The sequence below is a fragment of the Haliotis rufescens genome, unplaced genomic scaffold, assembly GCF_023055435.1.
Source record: "Haliotis rufescens isolate VD_foot unplaced genomic scaffold, xgHalRufe1.0.p SCAF_22, whole genome shotgun sequence".
Classification (NCBI taxonomy): Eukaryota; Metazoa; Mollusca; class Gastropoda; order Lepetellida; family Haliotidae; genus Haliotis; species Haliotis rufescens.
Genome location: NW_025963913.1, coordinates 5,506,663 through 5,520,908, shown reverse-complemented (window position 1 = coordinate 5,520,908; position 14,246 = coordinate 5,506,663). Strand labels below are relative to the sequence as shown.

At 36.3% G+C, this 14,246-nt stretch overlaps 1 protein-coding gene across 4 annotated transcripts in view; it reads right to left on the bottom strand.

The window, feature by feature from the left end:
* LOC124136282 overlaps nucleotides 1–14,246 on the bottom strand; it is a 79,419-nt gene that overhangs the window by 39,339 nt on the left and 25,834 nt on the right. The gene's annotated exons all lie outside the window — the stretch shown is intronic.

Here is a 14,246-nt window from a genome sequence, read left to right as displayed (position 1 = left end):
CCCAAGAAAATGCTACGAAATGATTGTCTATCGTGAAAGTGTTGGTTACGTAACCTGGGCATCAAACATTAAGCATTTACTCTTCTGTCACGGATTTGGACATGTTTGGCTAAATCAAAGCGTTGGAGACAAAATGTATTTTCTTAGCTCTTTTAAGCAGGTAGCAATTGATATGTTTACTCAAAACTGGAGGTCGTCACTAGATAACAGTACACGCTATGACGTCTATAAAACCTTTAAATATTGTCTAACACCAGAGGTTTACCTGCATACTATAACAGAGATAAAAATTAGAGACACATTTATTAAACTCAGGCTAGGGTTAAATGATTTGATGTGCAACAGGGGTCGCTTCTCCTCTATTCCTAAGGATATGCGTTTTTGTCCATTCTGCGAAAACCATATTGAAAATGAATTACACTTTTTGTTTATATGTCCAATTTACGACAACCTAAGATTGAAATATATGCCTGATATCACTAAGAACCACTATTCCATGAACAAAATATTATCTTTTAATGGTATCCCTAGTAAAAAATTAACTAAGATATTACAATACATCTATCAAAGTCTACGAGTGCGTAGTAAATTACTTAGTAAATCCGATATGTCCAGAAATAATTAGTTGTTTTGAAACTTTCGCATCTAGATCAGGAGTATCTACATTTCATTTTTGTCTGTTTGTTTCTACTAGAAATGCATATACATTTAAATTGTCAAATTGTCATGACATGATGAGTATATTACTGATAGATCCTTTTGTATTGAACGTCGCGCTATGGCTGAAAGCCTTTGCGACGTAAAACTTCATATTTCCATTCCATTCCTTTTGTATTCCTTTTGTATTTTATACTACTACTGCTGCCACTGTGGTTATTACCACTGTTATTACAATACCTCTATTACATGTCAAGCATCATATTAGTTATCCAATAATTATATAATGCGCTGTACAGCTGTAAATGATATTGTTTATCTGTAAGTGTATATTGGCCAATGGCCTATCATACAATAAAGATTGATTGATTGACTTCAGAAAATGCGTGATTTCATAAAAAACATGAACATGCCAAAATGTCAATTTACAAATCAATAGTGTATGTGTCCACCTCTGGCTGCAATGCAAGCAACACGTCTTTGTCTCATGGAATAGACCAGGCGTTGCACAAAGTCCTGTGGGATATCTGTCCATATCTGCTGGAGCATGTTTGAAGTTCCTGCTGTGTCTGTGGAACACGTGGTTGACGTCGAAGGCGCCGATCCATCTCATTCCATATGTGCTCGATTGGTGAGAGATCTGGGGAGTGAGCCGGCCAGGGGATGACAATTACGTTGGTTGGTTGAAGAGAATCCTGAACAAGTCGAACAATATGAGACCGGGCATTGTCATGTTGAAAGGTAATGCCTGGGCCATGATGACGACAAAATGGTAGAACAACAGGGCCAGTGATCTCATCGCGGTAGTGCTGTCCATTGAGATTTCCCTCTACCACTCTCAAACAGGTCCTCTGTCTTGCTGTAATCCCACCCCATACCATAATGCTGCCGCCCCCGAACCAATCTTCTTCCATAACACAACGATTGAAGTAACATTCACCTTGACGTAGGTACACACGAATCCGTCCATCGCTTTGGCTGAGGTGAAAACGAGACTCGTCAGTGAATAGAACTTGTCCCCACTGCATGGCCGTCCAGCGTAGACGCTGTCTACACCAGTGTAGACATGCTTGACGGTGGTTTCATGTCAAAATGGGACGTCTGGCGGGTCTTCTGGCGACAATCCCTGCACATCTGAGGTGGTGAGGTACGGTTTGTGAAGATATTCGTCAAAGGCCAGGGATGCTTCTTGCAGTCACTGTTGCTGGCTGGAATCGATTTCGTAGGTGTATTGTTCAAATCAAGTTGTCTTGTCGATTGATGGTTACGCATGGCCTGCCACTCTGAGGATTGTGTCTGACTTCATTTGTCTGTTGCCAATGTTGCCATAAACACCAAATTGCTCACAGGCGCTCATTTTCGGACAAGCGTGGCATTTCGTAATGTGGAATAATTGCGTAATTTTGTTGTTTTTCTGAGTAGTTGTTGTCAGCATGATGCTAAACAATGCACATGGAATCCAGTTAACGCACATGTTTTTATACCCATTCTTGGGTAGTGAAATGCATGGGGCTTGCATAAAAGTCAACTTTTGCATCGAATGCATGCTTTTCTGTAGCAGTTGCGTTTTTGTGACTAGATTCCATACATGTACTACAATATTGAAAACCAAACTTTACTTGTTTGAAAAATACACTAAAATATTGGTGTCACAGGAACTTTTGTTGTTGAGTATAGTACCTGGCAAATGAAACGAGAACAAAGAAGTACTGCTTATTACCATAGTTAGTGTAGAGATCTACTTGAATGTTGAGGTAAAATGTACATATTGATAATCTATGTCAGGCAGAATAGTTTCTTTTTGTCTTTGCTTCAGGAGTTCAGACATGGTGTACAAAGTATTAGTAAGAATTAGTCTTCAGGCTAATCATATGTCCTGTGATGAAAATATGAGGGCTATATTGAATTTTACTTATCGCGTACATGACGACACTTTCAAAGACATGTTAGGAGGGCTTACTTTGATCAGAAACATTATTCTTCAAGGTCAAATTGTTGGTTCTCAAACGCGCTCCAAGAGAGCATTGCTACCTTTTATTGGTGAATTCTCACACAATTTATTTGGTGCTGCCCTGACAGCGATGTGAACATAATACGACAACATATCAATATCTTATCAAACAGAATGAGAGCTGAAGAAGCAGCTTTTAATGTGTCACAGGATTACATGGGTTCGTACATATCTAAGGCTCATGACAGAATGGATGGTTTGAAGCAAGGTATAATTCAAATAATTCCAGTAAAGTAAAATTATTTTTTTCTGCTACAACATTAACAATATGAGCTTATGACCTTGCTTAAATTTACACAGAGGTTCTCACACCCTTCATAGAGATAGTTCCTCCTTGGAATTCAAGTATCAACAATCTCCTGAGCAGTAAGAGATCTGAACAGACAACTAGTCAGTAGTAATTAGGGAATCATCTTGTGACATGTTTATGGCTAGTGTGTCAGGTCAGTGCTAGCAGTAGCTTGCCTGTATTCAGTTGTTTGAGCCCTCAACAGACCAATGAACCCTTCAGTATAAACTATCAACTTCCACTTTCCCCAGTTTGGCTTTAGCAAGTCTAGAAATAGACAAACACACATATCCAGGGAAGGTGGTAATACATCAATCTATACAGATGTTCACAGGTCATAATCAACCTATGACATTTTATACACAATATCATCATACAATCTACACTTAATGGAATGTTAAGATTTCTTCTTGGCTGATGATAGTAAATCACATTTCAAACTTGTGAGCAGAACCTGAGTGTTATGGGTCAATATTTCTAATTTTAAGAGATTTTTTGCTATTTTATTACTCATATCCCCTCGACCAGAAATGGGATAACACCTATAAAATCTACAGTTAACAGAATCTGAAGATTTTCTTTTGGCTGCGGATAGTAAATCACATTTCTAGCTTGTGAGCAGATTCTGAATGCTATGGGTTAATATTTCTAAGTTTAAGAGATTTTTTACAATATCATTACTCATCTCCCCTCAGCCAGAAATGGGATAAAGTATATAAACTCGACAATTAATGGAATCTTAAGATTTCTTCTTGGCTGATGATAGTAAATAACATTTCTAGCCCGTGAGCAAAGCCTGAATACTTTGAGTCAGATTTCTAATTTCTTGTCGGTTGATGATAGTAAATAACATTTCAAACCTATGAACAAAGGTCTAAATGTAATGGGTCAGTATTTCTAATTTTAAGAGATTTTTGACTATTTTATGACTCATATCACCTTGACCAGAAGTGGGATAATGCCTTTAAAATCTACAATTAATGGAATCTTAAGATTTCTTGTCGGTTGATGATAGTAAATAATATTTCACACTTGTGGACTGAATCTTAATGTAATAGGACAATATTTCTAATTGTAAGAGATTTTCTACTATATTATACTCATATCACCTTGACCAGAAATGGGATAATGCCTTTAAAATCTACAATTAATGGAATCTTAAGATTTCTTGTCGGTTGATGATAGTAAATAACATTTCAAATCTATGAACAAAGGTCTAAATGTAATGGGTCAGTATTTCTAATTTTAAGAGATTTTTGACTATTTTATGACTCATATCACCTTGACCAGAAATGGGATAATGCCTTTAAAATCTACAATTAATGGAATCTTAAGATTTCTTGTCGGTTGATGATAGTAAATAACATTTCAAATCTATGAACAAAGGTCTAAATGTAATGGGTCAGTATTTCTAATTTTAAGAGATTTTTGACTATATAATGACTCATATCACCTTGACCAGACATGGGATAATGCCTTTAAAATCTACAATTAATGGAATCTAAAGATTTCTTGTCGGTTGATGATAGTAAATAATATTTCACACTTGTGGACTGAATCATAATGTAATAGAACAATATTTCTAATTTTAAGAGATTTTTGACTATATTAATACTCATATCACCTTGACCAGAAATGGGATAACACCTTTAAAATCTACACTTAATGGAATCTTAAGATTTCTTCTTGGCTGATGATAGTAAATCACATTTCAAACCTATGAACAAAGGTCTCAATGTAATGGGTCAGTATTTCTAATTTTAAGAGATTTTTGACTATATAATGACTCATATCACCTTGACCAGAAGTGGGATAATGCCTTTAAAATCTACAATTAATGGAATCTAAAGATTTCTTGTCGGTTGATGATAGTAAATAATATTTCACACTTGTGGACTGAATCTTAATGTAATAGGACAATATTTCTAATTTTAAGAGATTTTTGACTATATTAATACTCATATCACCTTGACCAGAAGTGGGATAATGCCTTTAAAATCTACAATTAATGGAATCTTAAGATTTCTTCTTGGTTGATGATAGTAAATAACATTTCTAGCCCGTGAGCAAAGCCTGAATACTTTGAGTCAAGATTTCTAATTTCTTGTCGGTTGATGATAGTAAATAACATTTCAAACCTATGAACAAAGGTCTAAATGTAATGGGTCAGTACAGAGACCATATAATAATCTATTATATGGTCTCTGGTCAGTATTTCTAATTTTAAGAGATTTTTGACTATTTTATGACTCATATCACCTTGACCAGGAGTGGGATAATGCCTTTAAAATCTACAATTAATGGAATCTTAAGATTTCTTCTCGGTTGATGATAGTAAATAATATTTCACACTTGTGGACTGAATCTTAATGTAATAGGACAATATTTCTAATTTTAAGAGATTTTCTACTATATTATACTCATATCACCTTGACCAGAAATGGGATAATGCCTTTAAAATCTACAATTAATGGAATCTTAAGATTTCTTGTCAGTTGATGATAGTAAATAACATTTCAAATCTAGGAACAAAGGTCTAAATGTAATGGGTCAGTATTTCTAATTTTAAGAGATTTTTGACTATATAATGACTCATATCACCTTGACCAAAAGTGGGATAATGCCTTTAAAATCTACAATTAATGGAATCTTAAGATTTCTTCTTGGCTGATGATAGTAAATAACATTTCTAGCCCGTGAGCAAAGCCTGAATACTTTGAGTCAAGATTTCTAATTTCTTGTCGGTTGATGATAGTAAATAACATTTCAAACCTATGAACAAAGGTCTAAATGTAATGGGTCAGTATTTCTAATTTTAAGAGATTTTTGACTATATTAATACTCATATCACCTTGACCAGAAATGGGATAACACCTTTAAAATCTACACTTAATGGAATCTTAAGATTTCTTCTTGGCCGATGATAGTAAATCACATTTCAAACCTGTGAGCAAAGCCTGAAGGCTATGAGTCAAGATTTCTAATTTTAAGAGATTATTTTACTAAAATTTATATTATCATTCATATAACCTTGACCGGAAAAGGGATAAAACCTACAAACTCGACAAATAATAGAATCTTAAGATTTTCTTTTGGCTGATGATAGTAAATCATATTTCAAACTTGTGAGCAGAATTTGAGTGCTTTGGGTCAATATTTATAATTTTAAGAGATTTTTGACTATATCCTTACTTATCTTGCCTTGTCCAGAAATGGGATAACACCTTTAAACTCTACAATTAAGGTAATCTTAAGATTTTCTTTTGGCTACTGATGGTAAATCACATTTCTAACTTGTGAGCAGAATCTGAATGCAATGGGTCAATATTTCTAATTCTAAGAGATTATCTACCATATTATTACTCATATAACCTTGACCAGAAATGGGATAACGCCTTTAAAATCTACAATTAATGGAATCTTAAGATTTTCTCTTGGCTGCTGATAGCAAAGCACATTTCTAGTTTGTGAGAAGAATCTGAATGCAATGGGTCAATATTTCTAATTTTTAAGTGAGTTGGGTTTAACACCACTTTTAACATTATTCCAGTTATATCACGGTGTGTCAGCTTAATGTGGGAGGAAAGCCCGAAGTGATGGTGCTGACAAACCTAGAAGCATTATTGGGGTGAACCGGGATTCGAACCAACCATCATAGGTTGCTGGCGGATCCAAGGGACGCAACTCTGCACAGACACGGCCACCCATGCCCCCTCTAATTTTAAGAGATTTTTTACTATATCATCACTCATCTGCCCTTGACCAGAAATGGGATAACACCTTTAAAATCTACAATTAATGAAATCTTAAGATTTCTTCTAGGCTGATGATAGTAAATAACATTTCAAACCTGTGAGCAAAGCCTGAACACTTTGAGTCAAGATTTCTAATTTTAAGAGATTTTTTTACTATATTATTATTCATATAACCTTGACCAGAAATGGGATAACACCTTTAAAATCTACAATTAATGGAACATTAAGATTTCTTCTTGGCTGATGACAGTAAATAACATTTCAAACCTGTGAGCAAAGCCTGAACACTTTGAGTCAAGATTTCTAATTTTAAGAGATTTTTTTACTATATTATTATTCATATAACCTTGACCAGAAATGGGATAACACCTTTAAAATCTACAGTTAACGGAATCTGAAGATTTCTTCAGGACTACTGATAGTAAATAACATTTGAAACTTGTGAGCAGAATCTGAATGCAATGGGTCAATATTTCTAATTCTAAGAGATTTTCTACCATATTATTATTCATATAACCTTGACCAGAAATGGGATAACGCCTTTAAAATCTACAATTAATGGAATCTTAAGATTTTCTCTTGGCTGCTGATAGCAAAGCATATTTCTAGTTTGTGAGCAGAATCTGAATGCAATGGGTCAATATTGCTAATGTTAAGAGATTGTTGACTATATTATTACTCACATCCCCTCAACCAGAAGTGGCATAAATGTTATGCTTTCAAGAATGAAAGGAATCTTGAGAGTTTTGTTTTCTGAACATTGTCATTCACATTTACAACCTTTGAGAAACATGTACTTTGACAATAAGCTTTGAATATGAAATTACATAGTTTAAAAAAAAGCTTCGTCCCCTTCACAGCTGTAATAGGCTAACTGATCATCATGGAGGGACTGACTGCACAATGTATGACATTGTGCTAGATCTGTACCTGCCTTGATAGAAACCACAGAAAAAAGGTAAAAAGTAAAGGTATAATGACTTACCTACACATTCTCGTCTTTCAAAGAAATATTATCTTAGAAACTTCAGCCACTTGGCCTTCTACAGCAAGGACCAGACGACCATTTTGATCAAGTTGTAAAGGGAGGATAACTCTTACTGTTGCTTTGTCTTGCAAATTTTAATGTCAATGATGACAGAGCATGAGATAACAAGTTCAGTTCTCTATTAGTAATGGGTTTATTAAATATATGTTATCTGTCTTAAGTTGGTAATTTTGAAACCTTTCTAAATATTTCAATCATATTAAATAATATCATTTAGATTCATATGGTCTCCCCAGAAATATGAGGACATTTTGCTGGCAAAACGGTTATGAAAGCTTCAACGTATTTATGTCAATAAGCTACCAGGAATGGTTCAATGAGTTTCCCAGTTATTTCAATACTGACCAGGAAGGAGATTTTGTCATACCGGGTATTACATATGTATTTTTTCCTTTAAAACAATGAGAAAAAGAATAGGGTGGTGGGTGAATCAAAGGAACATTAAAGAAATCTTTTTTTAACAAGAGAAATCTTTTTCAACAATTTCTACTCTAATATTTCTATATGTAATTAGTTTCTTTTATTTTTTAAGTTACACTTCTAAGATGAAGCACAAACTTTCTCACATCCTGCATCTGCTATGCCTGGAAGCAGTTACATGTACCTCCACCATTAATATAAGAAAATATTTGCTTTTATCATCATGTACACAATAATCAAATGGAGTGATTTTGAATAATTGTTACCACTAAAATCTAACCTGATAATGATAGTAATATTTACAAAAAATGACTTTGGGACTTGAGAATACAAACAAAAATACACACATCAGTTGCCAGAGGGCTGTGAGGTGATGGGGCTTAGAAATCCCTTGAACAGTACAAATTTAACTGTACCCCTTTCAACTCTGACATGTTGAGTATTCATTGTTTGATGTTAAATGACACACTTAGTTATATTCAAAATAATTAATATTATTATATTGATGTACATACCCTCCCACATATATTTTGTGAACATCATGGCCTATTGTACAATGTCATGAGTATTTATTCCTAGACATTTACCTGCTGTTTTACTTTGTATGAGAAGAAATATGTCCAACTCTCATAACTCTTGCAAAATTGCATAACACAAACATCCTAGGAACTTGAATTATTACGCTTGTATCCCCACCAATGAGTGGCATAACAACTTTAAAATACATAAATTAGATAATAGTTTTATTTTCATTTGGCTTTTGCTATTTTGTAGGAAACACTGTGTTCAGAAGTGGCCAAGATAGCTATTTAACAGAAAATTTACTCTGTTATTAAACATGTCACCACCTCACAAAGGTTATGATATGATAGACAATTAAATAATACATTTGGGAGTGATATCATGGTTAGAAATTAAACATGGCAATGGGCAGTAATTACAGATAATAAGCAACACGAACAGATAATAAGCAACACGACCATATTTATAGGAATTGCATTTTGTCATGAGCGATATTGTATTCCGCTTTAGTTCCGCATTACCACTTTTATACGCTGCTATATTTAGCTGCAAATGTCGGACGTCGAGTCAGTAGCATTGCCATTGGCGCGCTTTGCAGAACGGAGTAAAAATACAAAACACAAAAGGTGCAGATGATTTTGCTCTTATTAAATGTTTGTCAATTAAACACATAGTTGCATGCCACAGATATAATTCTCTACGGTGTTTATCCCAGTTCTGGTCGTATCCCAGTTCTGGTCGCTACACACGTACACACACGTATGTAAATTTACACACGGTATTTGCAGACATGGGCTGAGGTTGCGTGGGGTAGAAATTCAACGTAATCTGATAAATTAAGAGGTAGCATTTAATTATCTCCAATCAGGAATGCATTAGAGCACACTGAGTTTATGTACTAACATACCAGTATATCTAAAGTCACCTGCTGGTGTGTCATTACAATACCCTCTGTTATCTCGGGACTAACAATGTCTCACTAACCCCACACATCAGGGGTATCAAGAATGCCTTATTGAACCTATAACAGTTGGTGTCCAACTTCCTGCGACAGATCAGAATGATGAATATAAATATGTCACTGTTAATTGGTGATGGTTAATTTGGCTATAACTAAGATACATACACACCCTATCTGCGCAAAAAAACCGCACGTTCCCCACCTGACGCGCCAGGACACTGAACAATGGATACACTACGCTGCAGTTCTCTCCCTTTGGAGGTTGAAGTTGGTCGCTGCTCCCGTCCAAAGACGCCACTACACCTCAGTTTATGTAGGTTATGTGACCGCCAGTGTGTCGAACACGAAGTACATTTCCTCACAGAATGTGAATTCTACTCTGATCTACGATATGACTATTCTCATTTGCTTTCTCCAATACATACTTGTCTAAGAAGTTTAACCCCAGAAGACCAATTTATATATGTTATGCAGAATGATAGTCTAGCTATTCCCCTAGCCGCAGTTGCTACTGCTATGTATAAAAGAAGAAAATTTCAACTTGCATTGTAAGTAGTGCACTTCTGATCCACAAGTATCTCACTAAACGATACTAGCATAATCTCTTTATATAAAACTGAGCTATTTTTTATCTCTCTTGTCTCATAGGCCAACCGGCCGGGTGGTATATTATATATTTTGTCTTGTACTTTGAATGTATGTATTTTTATACTGCGTGACACGCAAATAAAATATTATCTTATCTTATCTCATCTTATCTTACATTGCTCTGTACAAATCACATCCAGCTTCGGTTTTATGTTTCATATTTAATGCACAGCACGACCTTAAAGACGGGCTCTCTCCAATCCGTTAAGCTGGGACGGCCTAATTTTCCTCAAACAGTTCTCACATACAATGGTAGACAACCAAAGTCCACCACGAAATATAATGTTTCCCCAAATAACAATAGATATCTCTCAAATGTTATACACGGAAACACGGAGAAAAAATAAAAAAGCTCACGCTATAATTGGACACAGCTTTGTTATAGAGGGGAGCATCTCTTTAAGATAAATTGATGTATGTACCTCACGAGTGAAGTTTATAATTCCTTTTGTATTTGCCGCAATACATCGAGAACAGTACATCGATATTATAAGAGGGGGTATCGGGGTGCTTTCAGGTTAATATTAATCTATATACTAGTAATGGGGGTCACTGTGTTCAACACTATCCGCCGGGACAACTGCACAACACAACCTGTGGGGTGTAATGAATTATAAGGAAAGCTTGAAAAGAACCCGCTGATCAACTGCACCTGTTAAATATCTATAAAGGTTCGATTGGGTGTGCAAAGCAAGAGACAACTGTCGCCTATACACGCATGTGTCGCCTTGCTGCGCACCCTCTATACCATTAACACCTGCCTGAAGACATTTCTATCAAAGTAATGGCGTTCTTCTTCACGGTATGTGATTGCTATTAGCATTTGTCTCGCGGTCAATCAGTCATACTTCATCATGCATTATGGTAAACATAGGATACTATAAAACGGATATATACACCACTGTTCAAACCGAATGTTCACAGGATTGCGACCCGCGAGCGAACATGTCGCGCCACAGTTGCGATCTTGGTTCGTTTGTTTATGCATTAATGTTAAAAAGACTTTCCAACGATTGCGGCGGTGACGCGACATATTCACGCCCCGTCTTAATCGAAGGGAACATTTACTTTAATTGATTCATTGGTTGGTTGGTTTGGTTCGTTGATTGATTGGGTGGGTGGGAGAATGCGTGGGTGAGTGAGTTGAGTGAGTGAGTGGGTGATTTGAGTGAGTGAGTGGCTGTGTGGCTGAGTGAGTGATTTCAGTGAGTGAGTGGGTGATTTGAGCGAGTGAGTGGTAGTGTGGTTGAGTGAGTGATTTGAGTGAGTGAGTGGGTGATTTGAGTGAGTGAGTGAGTGAGTGGCTGTGTGGTTGAGTGAGTGTTTTGTTTGAGGGCTTCTCTGATATTAAGACTTAACGATAACCTACAACCATACACATTTCCCGCGAGATCACATTCAGTATGGAGCTGAATAGTGACTGAAAAGGGAGGTACACACATGAAGGACGTAAGAGTCAAGTGTGTATTTCAGTCATACCACGTCAGAGGCACACGAGGTTCTGATGGTATATGACATACTGTGGGGCCGCGTATCAAGAAGCGATCTTAGCGCTAATACACACGATTCACATACTTTTACATACACACACAGTATCCGTAGTACTAACATCGTATATAAAACACTCATATAAAACGACGAGTATCTGAAACACCCTAACATGTAACACAATGCATTACTGTAACTGGTACGACCCGGAATGTGTTGAAGCACGAGCAGGTGGCTGAGTACATTTCATGCCTCTAACAGTAAAGTTGATAGACAGCTGTATTCATCGGCATGGGAAATACTATAAAGAGGTTTGTGTAAGTAAATCACATCATTATAAATCTGTTTCTTTAGAAATAAGTAATAATTAGATATTTTGGTCTTTAGTCTCGAAATGACTTGTGCCATGTTGAAAAATATATCTGTTAATCACTGGATTAAGCATATCCAATTCCTTGTTTCAAAGAAGTCGAGAAAGTGCAAATTTTGTTGAGTTTTATAAATTTGAAGATGACTTTGTCAATTCCATTTGTGATGAGTTCATAGAGAATACAGTTGTTTCCGAATGTGAGTTGGACACGGTAATGTCTCTAGGGCATAAAGTACAAGCTCTTGTACAAATGAAGTGTGGTGGAGCTCCTGGTTCTTTAAAAATGCCCCACCTAAATGTCTGGACATGTTATTACAATTATTTAATGCAGTGTTCACAAGTGGCTCTTATCCAGATCAGTGGTCTTATGGCGTCATACTTTCTATTTTTAAGACAGGTAATCCAAATGACCCCCCTAATTATAGACCTATTAGACGTTTAGAAGTAGCAGGCAGGATGTTTGCAAAACTTGTTTGACACAGACTAACAAAGTGGCCTGCCCTTGACCATTGTATAGCTAATGAGCACGCAGGTTTGATAAAGGGTTTCCAACTTTATTCTTTATTAGATAAATACCCGATTCAAAATTGTGGCAGTTTGTATGGTGCCTTTATAGATTTGAAAGGAGCTTTCGATTATGTGTATAGCAATGGCTTACTCAATAAATTGTGGAAAGGAGGTATTAATGGTCGAATGTTAAGATTAATTCGTAATATATATATATATATAGATCTGCAAAGTCCTGTATTTCTTTAGTAGGTGGAATACACAGTTCTTCGAGTGCTATTTTGGTGTTAGACAGGAAAGCCAACTGTCGCCATTTTTGTTTTCATGTTTCCTCAATGATATTGTGGATTTGTTTGAGGGAGCTCATGGTGTAACTATGAGTCCATTGGAATTATTTATTGTATTGTTTGCAGATGACAAACAATAAAATCCTGTAGATGTAACAGCTAAAGGCCTGGAAAAATCGCCGTGACCAACTCTCTCTATATTGCGATAAATGGAAGTTGACTATTGATATTAAAAAAAGCAAAGTGATTGTAGTAAGGAATGGGGGCAAGCTTAGATATTATGAAAAAAATATGGGAGATTCTGTCATTGACATAGTCTCTAGCTTTAAATATCTAGGTGTGCAGTTATCGTCCTCTGGTTCTTGGTATCCTGCTCAAAAGACTTTGGCACAACAGACATGGAAAGTAGTTCGAATAATACAATCAACACTTGGACAATTGTCTACAAACCCAGCTAGTGTCAGTTTTCACATTTTTGATATAAAAGTATTGCCAATTCTAAATTACGGAGCAGAAGTTTGGGGATTTCATCCTTCACCCGATGGAAAATGTAAACGATCTTTCTGTAAACATGTTCTGAGATCGAATAGAAACATCCCTAATGTAATTGCAAGAGATATGGCGAATAGAACATCAAAATGCGCATGTTTTGTAGTAAGATTCCATTGTTACATTATGAGACTGATTGTTGCCAGTGTGTGTAACATGTTTGTTTGTTTGTTTGTTTAACGCCGCACTGAACAATATGCCGGTTATATGACGGTGGTCTGTACATAATCGAGTCTGGACCAGACAATCCAGTGATTGACATCATGAGCATCGATCTACGCAATTGGGATACGATGACATGCATCAACTAAGTCAGCAAGTCTGACCACCCGATCCGGTTAGTAGCCTTTTACGGCAAGAATAGTCGCCTTTTACGGCATGCATGGGTTGCTGAAGGCCTGCTCTACACCCGGATCTTCACGGGTCGTGTGTGTAACATGTGTTGGGACCCGATCCACAGGGTGTTCGTCGGTTATAATCGGCGTTGGTCACCTTTTGTGCAACCTTTTTAGCACCCCGAGGAGTGTTGACCACTAGACTCACGAACGTTCGTGGCTTGCGGGCGTTAGTCAGTCCCCTGTTGTAATAGTCTGCACAGGTGAACCAATGTACATGTTATTAAATGAATGTTATAAATGTTATCAATTGAATGCTATGAAGTGATCACTGCTAATACAAGTCAATGCTGCAAATACGTGTCTTGTGTTTTGTTTTATCCAAGATGGCGGACGTTT